The sequence below is a fragment of the Medicago sativa genome, chromosome 8, assembly GCF_051527215.1.
Source record: "Medicago sativa cultivar Bolivia chromosome 8, Bolivia_mono, whole genome shotgun sequence".
NCBI classification, from domain to species: Eukaryota; Viridiplantae; Streptophyta; class Magnoliopsida; order Fabales; family Fabaceae; genus Medicago; species Medicago sativa.
The window spans coordinates 23673005-23687503 of record NC_140756.1 but is presented as its reverse complement, the minus strand read 5'-3'; positions in this window follow the sequence as shown (position 1 = coordinate 23687503).

Below are 14499 nucleotides of genomic sequence, written 5' to 3'. Positions count from 1 at the left end.
GGATGTCGTAGATATGCTTGTTAGATTTCCTAGGAACTATTACATGCTTCGATTCGATAAGGCTAGGCCACTTTATGACCTTTTTAGTGAAAGAAAAAGGGTCAAAAACGAGTAAAATCCGTAAATTAACAAGGAAATTCACTTAACCCTCATTTTGTCCATTTTCGAAAATGATAAAATCAACCTTGGAATTCGAATATATGCTTGTTAGATTTTATAGGAACTATTACATGCTTCGATTCGATAAGGCTAGGCCACTTTATGACCTTTTTAGTGAAAGAAAAAGGTCAAAAACGAGTAAAATCCATAAATTAACAAGGAAATTCACTTAACCCCCATTTTGGCCTTTTTAAAAAATTCTAAAATAAACCATGGATGTCGTAGATATGCTTGTTAGGTTTCCTAGGAACTATTACATGCTTCGATTCGATAAGGCTAGGCCACTTTATGACCTTTTTAGTGAAAGAAAAAGGGTCAAAAACGAGTAAAATCCGTAAATTAACAAGGAAATTCACTTAACCCTCATTTTGTCCATTTTCGAAAATGATAAAATCAACCTTGGAATTCGAATATATGCTTGTTAGATTTCATAGGAACTATTACATGCTTCGATTCGATAAGGCTAGGCCACTTTATGACCTTTTTAGTGAAAGAAAAAGGGTCAAAAACGAGTAAAATCCGTAAATTAACAAGGAAATTCACTTAACCCCCATTTTGGCCGTTTTTCAAAATTCTAAAATAAACCATGGATGTCGTAGATATGCTTGTTAGATTTCCTAGGAACTATTACATGCTTCGATTCGATAAGGCTAGGCCACTTTATGACCTTTTTAGTGAAAGAAAAAGGGTCAAAAACGAGTAAAATCCGTAAATTAACAAGGAAATTCACTTAACCCCCATTTTGGCCATTTTTAAAAATTCTAAAATAAACCATGGATGTCGTAGATATGCTTGTTAGATTTCCTAGGAACTATTAAATGCTTCGACTCGATAAGGCTAGGCCACTTTATGACCTTTTTAGTGAAAGAAAAAGGGTCAAAAACGAGTAAAATCCGTAAATTAACAAGGAAATTCACTTAACCCTCATTTTGTCCATTTTTGAAAATGATAAAATCAACCTTGGAATTCGAATATATGCTTGTTAGATTTCATAGGAACTATTACATGCTTCGATTCGATAAGGCTAGGCCACTTTATGATCTTTTTAGTGAAATAAAAAGGTCAAAAACGAGTAAAATCCATAAATTAACAAGGAAATTCACTTAACCCCCATTTTGGCCTTTTTAAAAAATTCTGAAATAAACCATGTATGTCGTAGATATGCTTGTTAGATTTCCTAGGAACTATTACATGCTTCGATTCGATAAGGCTAGGCCACTTTATGACCTTTTTAGTGAAAGAAAAAGGTCAAAAACGAGTAAAATCCATAAATTAACAAGGAAATTCACTTAACCCCCATTTTGGCCTTTTTAAAAAATTCTAAAATAAACCATGGATGTCGTAGATATGCTTGTTAGATTTCCTAGGAACTATTACATGCTTCGATTCGATAAGGCTAGGCCACTTTATGACCTTTTTAGTGAAAGAAAAAGGGTCAAAAACGAGTAAAATCCGTAAATTAACAAGGAAATTCACTTAACCCTCATTTTGTCCATTTTCGAAAATGATAAAATCAACCTTGGAATTCGAATATATGCTTGTTAGATTTCATAGGAACTATTACATGCTTCGATTCGATAAGGCTAGGCCACTTTATGACCTTTTTAGTGAAAGAAAAAAGGTCCAAAATGAGTAAAATCCGTATATTAACAAGGAAATTCAATTAACCCCCATTTTGGCCTTTTTAAAAAATTCTAAAATAAACCATGGATGTCGTAGATATGCTTGTTAGGTTTCCTAGGAACTATTACATGCTTCGATTCGATAAGGCTAGGCCACTTTATGACCTTTTTAGTGAAAGAAAAAGGTCAAAAACGAGTAAAATCCATAAATTAACAAGGAAATTCACTTAACCCCCATTTTGGCCTTTTTAAAAAAAAATTAAAATAAACCATGGATGTCGTAGATATGCTTGTTAGATTTCCTAGGAACTATTACATGCTTCGATTCGATAAGGCTAGGCCACTTTATGACCTTTTTAGTGAAAGAAAAAGGGTCAAAAACGAGTAAAATCCGTAAATTAACAAGGAAATTCACTTAACCCTCATTTTGTCCATTTTCGAAAATGATAAAATCAACCTTGGAATTCGAATATATGCTTGTTAGATTTCATAGGAACTATTACATGCTTCGATTCGATAAGGCTAGGCCACTTTATGACCTTTTTAGTGAAAGAAAAAAGGTCAAAAATGAGTAAAATCCGTATATTAACAAGGAAATTCAATTAACCCCCATTTTGGCCTTTTTAAAAAATTCTAAAATAAACCATGGATGTCGTAGATATGCTTGTTAGGTTTCCTAGGAACTATTACATGCTTCGATTCGATAATGCTAGGCCACTTTATGACCTTTTTAGTGAAAGAAAAAGGTCAAAAACGAGTAAAATCCATAAATTAACAAGGAAATTCACTTAACCCCCATTTTGGCCTTTTTAAAAAAAATTTAAAATAAACCATGGATGTCGTAGATATGCTTGTTAGATTTCCTAGGAACTATTACATGCTTCGATTCGATAAGGCTAGGCCACTTTATGACCTTTTTAGTGAAAGAAAAAGGGTCAAAAACGAGTAAAATCCGTAAATTAACAAGGAAATTCACTTAACCCTCATTTTGTCCATTTTCGAAAATGATAAAATCAACCTTGGAATTCGAATATATGCTTGTTAGATTTCATAGGAACTATTACATGCTTCGATTCGATAAGGCTAGGCCACTTTATGACCTTTTTAGTGAAAGAAAAAAGGTCAAAAATGAGTAAAATCCGTATATTAACAAGGAAATTCAATTAACCCCCATTTTGGCCTTTTTAAAAAATTCTAAAATAAACCATGGATGTCGTAGATATGCTTGTTAGGTTTCCTAGGAACTATTACATGCTTCGATTCGATAATGCTAGGCCACTTTATGACCTTTTTAGTGAAAGAAAAAGGTCAAAAACGAGTAAAATCCATAAATTAACAAGGAAATTCACTTAACCCCCATTTTGGCCTTTTTAAAAAAAATTTAAAATAAACCATGGATGTCGTAGATATGCTTGTTAGATTTCCTAGGAACTATTACATGCTTCGATTCGATAAGGCTAGGCCACTTTATGACCTTTTTAGTGAAAGAAAAAGGGTCAAAAACGAGTAAAATCCGTAAATTAACAAGGAAATTCACTTAACCCTCATTTTGTCCATTTTCGAAAATGATAAAATCAACCTTGGAATTCGAATATATGCTTGTTAGATTTCATAGGAACTATTACATGCTTCGATTCGATAAGGCTAGGCCACTTTATGACCTTTTTAGTGAAAGAAAAAAGGTCCAAAATGAGTAAAATCCGTATATTAACAAGGAAATTCAATTAACCCCCATTTTGGCCTTTTTAAAAAATTCTAAAATAAACCATGGATGTCGTAGATATGCTTGTTAGGTTTCCTAGGAACTATTACATGCTTCGATTCGATAAGGCTAGGCCACTTTATGACCTTTTTAGTGAAAGAAAAAGGTCAAAAACGAGTAAAATCCATAAATTAACAAGGAAATTCACTTAACCCCCATTTTGGCCTTTTTAAAAAAAAATTAAAATAAACCATGGATGTCGTAGATATGCTTGTTAGATTTCCTAGGAACTATTACATGCTTCGATTCGATAAGGCTAGGCCACTTTATGACCTTTTTAGTGAAAGAAAAAGGGTCAAAAACGAGTAAAATCCGTAAATTAACAAGGAAATTCACTTAACCCTCATTTTGTCCATTTTCGAAAATGATAAAATCAACCTTGGAATTCGAATATATGCTTGTTAGATTTCATAGGAACTATTACATGCTTCGATTCGATAAGGCTAGGCCACTTTATGACCTTTTTAGTGAAAGAAAAAAGGTCAAAAATGAGTAAAATCCGTATATTAACAAGGAAATTCAATTAACCCCCATTTTGGCCTTTTTAAAAAATTCTAAAATAAACCATGGATGTCGTAGATATGCTTGTTAGGTTTCCTAGGAACTATTACATGCTTCGATTCGATAATGCTAGGCCACTTTATGACCTTTTTAGTGAAAGAAAAAGGTCAAAAACGAGTAAAATCCATAAATTAACAAGGAAATTCACTTAACCCCCATTTTGGCCTTTTTAAAAAAAATTTAAAATAAACCATGGATGTCGTAGATATGCTTGTTAGATTTCCTAGGAACTATTACATGCTTCGATTCGATAAGGCTAGGCCACTTTATGACCTTTTTAGTGAAAGAAAAAGGGTCAAAAACGAGTAAAATCCGTAAATTAACAAGGAAATTCACTTAACCCTCATTTTGTCCATTTTCGAAAATGATAAAATCAACCTTGGAATTCGAATATATGCTTGTTAGATTTCATAGGAACTATTACATGCTTCGATTCGATAAGGCTAGGCCACTTTATGACCTTTTTAGTGAAAGAAAAAAGGTCAAAAATGAGTAAAATCCGTATATTAACAAGGAAATTCAATTAACCCCCATTTTGGCCTTTTTAAAAAATTCTAAAATAAACCATGGATGTCGTAGATATGCTTGTTAGGTTTCCTAGGAACTATTACATGCTTCGATTCGATAATGCTAGGCCACTTTATGACCTTTTTAGTGAAAGAAAAAGGTCAAAAACGAGTAAAATCCATAAATTAACAAGGAAATTCACTTAACCCCCATTTTGGCCTTTTTAAAAAAAATTTAAAATAAACCATGGATGTCGTAGATATGCTTGTTAGATTTCCTAGGAACTATTACATGCTTCGATTCGATAAGGCTAGGCCACTTTATGACCTTTTTAGTGAAAGAAAAAGGGTCAAAAACGAGTAAAATCCGTAAATTAACAAGGAAATTCACTTAACCCCCATTTTGGCCGTTTTTCAAAATTCTAAAATAAACCATGGATGTCGTAGATATGCTTGTTAGATTTCCTAGGAACTATTACATGCTTCGATTCGATAAGGCTAGGCCACTTTATGACCTTTTTAGTGAAAGAAAAAGGGTCAAAAACGAGTAAAATCCGTAAATTAACAAGGAAATTCACTTAACCCCCATTTTGGCCGTTTTTAAAAATTCTAAAATAAACCATGGATGTCGTAGATATGTTTGTTAGATTTCCTAGGAACTATTAAATGCTTCGACTCGATAAGGCTTGGCCACTTTATGACCTTTTTAGTGAAAGAAAAAGGGTCAAAAACGAGTAAAATCCGTAAATTAACAAGGAAATTCACTTAACCCTCATTTTGTCCATTTTTGAAAATGATAAAATCAACCTTGGAATTCGAATATATGCTTGTTAGATTTCATAGGAACTATTACATGCTTCGATTCGATAAGGCTAGGCCACTTTATGACCTTTTTAGTGAAATAAAAAGGTCAAAAACGAGTAAAATCCATAAATTAACAAGGAAATTCACTTAACCCCCATTTTGGCCTTTTTAAAAAATTCTGAAATAAACCATGGATGTCGTAGATATGCTTGTTAGATTTCCTAGGAACTATTACATGCTTCGATTCGATAAGGCTAGGCCACTTTATGACCTTTTTAGTGAAAGAAAAAGGTTTAAAAACGAGTAAAATCCATAAATTAACAAGGAAATTCACTTAACCCCCATTTTCGTCTTTTTAAAAAATTCTAAAATAAACCATGGATGTCGTAGATATGCTTGTTAGATTTGCTAGGAACTATTACATGCTTCGATTCGATAAGGCTAGGCCACTTTATGACCTTTTTAGTGAAAGAAAAAGGGTCAAAAACGAGTAAAATCCGTAAATTAACAAGGAAATTCACTTAACCCTCATTTTGTCCATTTTCGAAAATGATAAAATCAACCTTGGAATTCGAATATATGCTTGTTAGATTTCATAGGAACTATTACATGCTTCGATTCGATAAGGCTAGGCCACTTTATGACCTTTTTAGTGAAAGAAAAAAGGTCAAAAATGAGTAAAATCCGTATATTAACAAGGAAATTCAATTAACCCCCATTTTGGCCTTTTTAAAAAATTCTAAAATAAACCATGGATGTCGTAGATATGCTTGTTAGGTTTCCTAGGAACTATTACATGCTTCGATTCGATAAGGCTAGGCCACTTTATGACCTTTTTAGTGAAAGAAAAAGGTCAAAAACGAGTAAAATCCATAAATTAACAAGGAAATTCACTTAACCCCCATTTTGGCCTTTTTAAAAAAAAATTAAAATAAACCATGGATGTCGTAGATATGCTTGTTAGATTTCCTAGGAACTATTAAATGCTTCGACTCGATAAGGCTAGGTCACTTTATGACCTTTTTAGTGAAAGAAAAAGGGTCAAAAACGAGTAAAATCCGTAAATTAACAAGGAAATTCACTTAACCCTCATTTTGTCCATTTTTGAAAATGATAAAATCAACCTTGGAATTCGAATATATGCTTGTTAGATTTCATAGGAACTATTACATGCTTCGATTCGATAATGCTAGGCCACTTTATGACCTTTTTAGTGAAAGAAAAAGGTCAAAAACGAGTAAAATCCATAAATTAACAAGGAAATTCACTTAACCCCCATTTTGGCCTTTTTAAAAAAAATTTAAAATAAACCATGGATGTCGTAGATATGCTTGTTAGATTTCCTAGGAACTATTACATGCTTCGATTCGATAAGGCTAGGCCACTTTATGACCTTTTTAGTGAAAGAAAAAGGGTCAAAAACGAGTAAAATCCGTAAATTAACAAGGAAATTCGCTTAACCCCCATTTTGGCCGTTTTTCAAAATTCTAAAATAAAGCATGGATGTCGTAGATATGCTTGTTAGATTTCCTAGGAACTATTACATGCTTCGATTCGATAAGGCTAGGCCACTTTATGACCTTTTTAGTGAAAGAAAAAGGGTCAAAAACGAGTAAAATCCGTAAATTAACAAGGAAATTCACTTAACCCCCATTTTGGCCGTTTTTCAAAATTCTAAAATAAACCATGGATGTCGTAGATATGCTTGTTAGATTTCCTAGGAACTATTACATGCTTCGATTCGATAAGGCTAGGCCACTTTATGACCTTTTTAGTGAAAGAAAAAGGATCAAAAACGAGTAAAATCCGTAAATTAACAAGGAAATTCACTTAACCCTCATTTTGTCCATTTTCGAAAATGATAAAATCAACCTTGGAATTCGAATATATGCTTGTTAGATTTCATAGGAACTATTACATGCTTCGATTCGATAAGGCTAGGCCACTTTATGACCTTTTTAGTGAAAGAAAAAAGGTCAAAAATGAGTAAAATCCGTATATTAACAAGGAAATTCAATTAACCCCCATTTTGGCCTTTTTAAAAAATTCTAAAATAAACCATGGATGTCGTAGATATGCTTGTTAGGTTTCCTAGGAACTATTACATGCTTCGATTCGATAATGCTAGGCCACTTTATGACCTTTTTAGTGAAAGAAAAAGGTCAAAAACGAGTAAAATCCATAAATTAACAAGGAAATTCACTTAACCCCCATTTTGGCCTTTTTAAAAAAAATTTAAAATAAACCATGGATGTCGTAAATATGCTTGTTAGATTTCCTAGGAACTATTACATGCTTCGATTCGATAAGGCTAGGCCACTTTATGACCTTTTTAGTGAAAGAAAAAGGGTCAAAAACGAGTAAAATCCGTAAATTAACAAGGAAATTCACTTAACCCCCATTTTGGCCGTTTTTCAAAATTCTAAAATAAACCATGGATGTCGTAGATATGCTTGCTAGATTTCCTAGGAACTATTACATGCTTCGATTCAATAAGGCTAGGCCACTTTATGACCTTTTTAGTGAAAGAAAAAGGGTCAAAAACGAGTAAAATCCGTAAATTAACAAGGAAATTCACTTAACCCCCATTTTGGCCGTTTTTAAAAATTCTAAAATAAACCATGGATGTCGTAGATATGCTTGTTAGATTTCCTAGGAACTATTAAATGCTTCGACTCGATAAGGCTAGGCCACTTTATGACCTTTTTAGTGAAAGAAAAAGGGTCAAAAACGAGTAAAATCCGTAAATTAACAAGGAAATTCACTTAACCCTCATTTTGTCCATTTTTGAAAATGATAAAATCAACCTTGGAATTCGAATATATGCTTGTTAGATTTCATAGGAACTATTACATGCTTCGATTCGATAAGGCTAGGCCACTTTATGACCTTTTTAGTGAAATAAAAAGGTCAAAAACGAGTAAAATCCATAAATTAACAAGGAAATTCACTTAACCCCCATTTTGGCCTTTTTAAAAAATTCTGAAATAAACCATGGATGTCGTAGATATGCTTGTTAGATTTCCTAGGAACTATTACATGCTTCTATTCGATAAGGCTAGGCCACTTTATGACCTTTTTAGTGAAAGAAAAAGGTCAAAAACGAGTAAAATCCATAAATTAACAAGGAAATTCACTTAACCCCCATTTTGGCCTTTTTAAAAAATTCTAAAATAAACCATGGATGTCGTAGATATGCTTGTTAGATTTCCTAGGAACTATTACATGCTTCGATTCGATAAGGCTAGGCCACTTTATGACCTTTTTAGTGAAAGAAAAAGGGTCAAAAACGAGTAAAATCCGTAAATTAACAAGGAAATTCACTTAACCCTCATTTTGTCCATTTTCGAAAATGATAAAATCAACCTTGGAATTCGAATATATGCTTGTTAGATTTCATAGGAACTATTACATGCTTCGATTCGATAAGGCTAGGCCACTTTATGACCTTTTTAGTGAAAGAAAAAAGGTCAAAAATGAGTAAAATCCGTATATTAACAAGGAAATTCAATTAACCCCCATTTTGGCCTTTTTAAAAAATTCTAAAATAAACCATGGATGTCGTAGATATGCTTGTTAGGTTTCCTAGGAACTATTACATGCTTCGATTCGATAAGGCTAGGCCACTTTATGACCTTTTTAGTGAAAGAAAAAGGTCAAAAACGAGTAAAATCCATAAATTAACAAGGAAATTCACTTAACCCCCATTTTGGCCTTTTTAAAAAAAAATTAAAATAAACCATGGATGTCGTAGATATGCTTGTTAGATTTCCTAGGAACTATTAAATGCTTCGACTCGATAAGGCTAGGCCACTTTACGACCTTTTTAGTGAAAGAAAAAGGGTCAAAAACGAGTAAAATCCGTAAATTAACAAGGAAATTCACTTAACCCTCATTTTGTCCATTTTTGAAAATGATAAAATCAACCTTGGAATTCGAATATATGCTTGTTAGATTTCTTAGGAACTATTACATGCTTCGATTCGATAAGGCTAGGCCACTTTATGACCTTTTTAGTGAAAGAAAAAGGTCAAAAACGAGTAAAATCCATAAATTAACAAGGAAATTCACTTAACCCCCATTTTGGCCTTTTTAAAAAAAAATTAAAATAAACCATGGATGTCGTAAATATGCTTGTTAGATTTCCTAGGAACTATTACATGCTTCGATTCGATAAGGCTAGGCCACTTTATGACCTTTTTAGTGAAAGAAAAAGGGTCAAAAACGAGTAAAATCCGTAAATTAACAAGGAAATTCACTTAACCCCCATTTTAGCCGTTTTTCAAAATTCTAAAATAAACCATGGATGTCGTAGATATGCTTGTTAGATTTCCTAGGAACTATTACATGCTTCGATTCGATAAGGCTAGGCCACTTTATGACCTTTTTAGTGAAAGAAAAAGGGTCAAAAACGAGTAAAATCCGTAAATTAACAAGGAAATTCACTTAACCCCCATTTTGGCCGTTTTTAAAAATTCTAAAATAAACCATGGATGTCGTAGATATGCTTGTTAGATTTCCTAGGAACTATTAAATGCTTCGACTCGATAAGGCTAGGCCACTTTATGACCTTTTTAGTGAAAGAAAAAGGGTCAAAAACGAGTAAAATCCGTAAATTAACAAGGAAATTCACTTAACCCTCATTTTGTCCATTTTTGAAAATGATAAAATCAACCTTGGAATTCGAATATATGCTTGTTAGATTTCATAGGAACTATTACATGCTTCGATTCGATAAGGCTAGACCACTTTATGACCTTTTTAGTGAAATAAAAAGGTCAAAAACGAGTAAAATCCATAAATTAACAAGGAAATTCACTTAACCCCCATTTTGGCCTTTTTAAAAAATTCTGAAATAAACCATGGATGTCGTAGATATGCTTGTTAGATTTCCTAGGAACTATTACATGCTTCTATTCGATAAGGCTAGGCCACTTTATGACCTTTTTAGTGAAAGAAAAAGGTCAAAAACGAGTAAAATCCATAAATTAACAAGGAAATTCACTTAACCCCCATTTTGGCCTTTTTAAAAAATTCTAAAATAAACCATGGATGTCGTAGATATGCTTGTTAGATTTCCTAGGAACTATTACATGCTTCGATTCGATAAGGCTAGGCCACTCTATGACCTTTTTAGTGAAAGAAAAAGGGTCAAAAACGAGTAAAATCCGTAAATTAACAAGGAAATTCACTTAACCCTCATTTTGTCCATTTTCGAAAATGATAAAATCAACCTTGGAATTCGAATATATGCTTGTTAGATTTCATAGGAACTATTACATGCTTCGATTCGATAAGGCTAGGCCACTTTATGACCTTTTTAGTGAAAGAAAAAAGGTCAAAAATGAGTAAAATCCGTATATTAACAAGGAAATTCAATTAACCCCCATTTTGGCCTTTTTAAAAAATTCTAAAATAAACCATGGATGTCGTAGATATGCTTGTTAGGTTTCCTAGGAACTATTACATGCTTCGATTCGATAAGGCTAGGCCACTTTATGACCTTTTTAGTGAAAGAAAAAGGTCAAAAACGAGTAAAATCCATAAATTAACAAGGAAATTCACTTAACCCCCATTTTGGCCTTTTTAAAAAAAAATTAAAATAAACCATGGATGTCGTAGATATGCTTGTTAGATTTCCTAGGAACTATTAAATGCTTCGACTCGATAAGGCTAGGCCACTTTACGACCTTTTTAGTGAAAGAAAAAGGGTCAAAAACGAGTAAAATCCGTAAATTAACAAGGAAATTCACTTAACCCTCATTTTGTCCATTTTTGAAAATGATAAAATCAACCTTGGAATTCGAATATATGCTTGTTAGATTTCTTAGGAACTATTACATGCTTCGATTCGATAAGGCTAGGCCACTTTATGACCTTTTTAGTGAAAGAAAAAGGTCAAAAACGAGTAAAATCCATAAATTAACAAGGAAATTCACTTAACCCCCATTTTGGCCTTTTTAAAAAAAAATTAAAATAAACCATGGATGTCGTAAATATGCTTGTTAGATTTCCTAGGAACTATTACATGCTTCGATTCGATAAGGCTAGGCCACTTTATGACCTTTTTAGTGAAAGAAAAAGGGTCAAAAACGAGTAAAATCCGTAAATTAACAAGGAAATTCACTTAACCCCCATTTTAGCCGTTTTTCAAAATTCTAAAATAAACCATGGATGTCGTAGATATGCTTGTTAGATTTCCTAGGAACTATTACATGCTTCGATTCGATAAGGCTAGGCCACTTTATGACCTTTTTAGTGAAAGAAAAAGGGTCAAAAACGAGTAAAATCCGTAAATTAACAAGGAAATTCACTTAACCCCCATTTTGGCCGTTTTTAAAAATTCTAAAATAAACCATGGATGTCGTAGATATGCTTGTTAGATTTCCTAGGAACTATTAAATGCTTCGACTCGATAAGGCTAGGCCACTTTATGACCTTTTTAGTGAAAGAAAAAGGGTCAAAAACGAGTAAAATCCGTAAATTAACAAGGAAATTCACTTAACCCTCATTTTGTCCATTTTTGAAAATGATAAAATCAACCTTGGAATTCGAATATATGCTTGTTAGATTTCATAGGAACTATTACATGCTTCGATTCGATAAGGCTAGACCACTTTATGACCTTTTTAGTGAAATAAAAAGGTCAAAAACGAGTAAAATCCATAAATTAACAAGGAAATTCACTTAACCCCCATTTTGGCCTTTTTAAAAAATTCTGAAATAAACCATGGATGTCGTAGATATGCTTGTTAGATTTCCTAGGAACTATTACATGCTTCTATTCGATAAGGCTAGGCCACTTTATGACCTTTTTAGTGAAAGAAAAAGGTCAAAAACGAGTAAAATCCATAAATTAACAAGGAAATTCACTTAACCCCCATTTTGGCCTTTTTAAAAAATTCTAAAATAAACCATGGATGTCGTAGATATGCTTGTTAGATTTCCTAGGAACTATTACATGCTTCGATTCGATAAGGCTAGGCCACTTTATGACCTTTTTAGTGAAAGAAAAAGGGTCAAAAACGAGTAAAATCCGTAAATTAACAAGGAAATTCACTTAACCCTCATTTTGTCCATTTTCGAAAATGATAAAATCAACCTCGGAATTCGAATATATGCTTGTTAGATTTCATAGGAACTATTACATGCTTCGATTCGATAAGGCTAGGCCACTTTATGACCTTTTTAGTGAAAGAAAAAAGGTCAAAAATGAGTAAAATCCGTATATTAACAAGGAAATTCAATTAACCCCCATTTTGGCCTTTTTAAAAAATTCTAAAATAAACCATGGATGTCGTAGATATGCTTGTTAGGTTTCCTAGGAACTATTACATGCTTCGATTCGATAAGGCTAGGCCACTTTATGACCTTTTTAGTGAAACAAAAAGGTCAAAAACGAGTAAAATCCATAAATTAACAAGGAAATTCACTTAACCCCCATTTTGGCCTTTTTAAAAAAAAATTAAAATAAACCATGGATGTCGTAGATATGCTTGTTAGATTTCCTAGGAACTATTAAATGCTTCGACTCGATAAGGCTAGGCCACTTTACGACCTTTTTAGTGAAAGAAAAAGGGTCAAAAACGAGTAAAATCCGTAAATTAACAAGGAAATTCACTTAACCCTCATTTTGTCCATTTTTGAAAATGATAAAATCAACCTTGGAATTCGAATATATGCTTGTTAGATTTCTTAGGAACTATTACATGCTTCGATTCGATAAGGCTAGGCCACTTTATGACCTTTTTAGTGAAAGAAAAAGGTCAAAAACGAGTAAAATCCATAAATTAACAAGGAAATTCACTTAACCCCCATTTTGGCCTTTTTAAAAAAAATTTAAAATAAACCATGGATGTCGTAAATATGCTTGTTAGATTTCCTAGGAACTATTACATGCTTCGATTCGATAAGGCTAGGCCACTTTATGACCTTTTTAGTGAAAGAAAAAGGGTCAAAAACGAGTAAAATCCGTAAATTAACAAGGAAATTCACTTAACCCCCATTTTGGCCGTTTTTCAAAATTCTAAAATAAACCATGGATGTCGTAGATATGCTTGTTAGATTTCCTAGGAACTATTACATGCTTCGATTCGATAAGGCTAGGCCACTTTATGACCTTTTTAGTGAAAGAAAAAGGGTCAAAAACGAGTAAAATCCGTAAATTAACAAGGAAATTCACTTAACCCCCATTTTGGCCGTTTTTAAAAATTCTAAAATAAACCATGGATGTCGTAGATATGCTTGTTAGATTTCCTAGGAACTATTAAATGCTTCGACTCGATAAGGCTAGGCCACTTTATGACCTTTTTAGTGAAAGAAAAAGGGTCAAAAACGAGTAAAATCCGTAAATTAACAAGGAAATTCACTTAACCCTCATTTTGTCCATTTTTGAAAATGATAAAATCAACCTTGGAATTCGAATATATGCTTGTTAGATTTCATAGGAACTATTACATGCTTCGATTCGATAAGGCTAGGCCACTTTATGACCTTTTTAGTGAAATAAAAAGGTCAAAAACGAGTAAAATCCATAAATTAACAAGGAAATTCACTTAACCCCCATTTTGGCCTTTTTAAAAAATTCTGAAATAAACCATGGATGTCGTAGATATGCTTGTTAGATTTCCTAGGAACTATTACATGCTTCTATTCGATAAGGCTAGGCCACTTTATGACCTTTTTAGTGAAAGAAAAAGGTCAAAAACGAGTAAAATCCATAAATTAACAAGGAAATTCACTTAACCCCCATTTTGGCCTTTTTAAAAAATTCTAAAATAAACCATGGATGTCGTAGATATGCTTGTTAGATTTCCTAGGAACTATTACATGCTTCGATTCGATAAGGCTAGGCCACTTTATGACCTTTTTAGTGAAAGAAAAAGGGTCAAAAACGAGTAAAATCCGTAAATTAACAAGGAAATTCACTTAACCCTCATTTTGTCCATTTTCGAAAATGATAAAATCAACCTTGGAATTCGAATATATGCTTGTTAGATTTCATAGGAACTATTACATGCTTCGATTCGATAAGGCTAGGCCACTTTATGACCTTTTTAGTGAAAGAAAAAAGGTCAAAAATGAG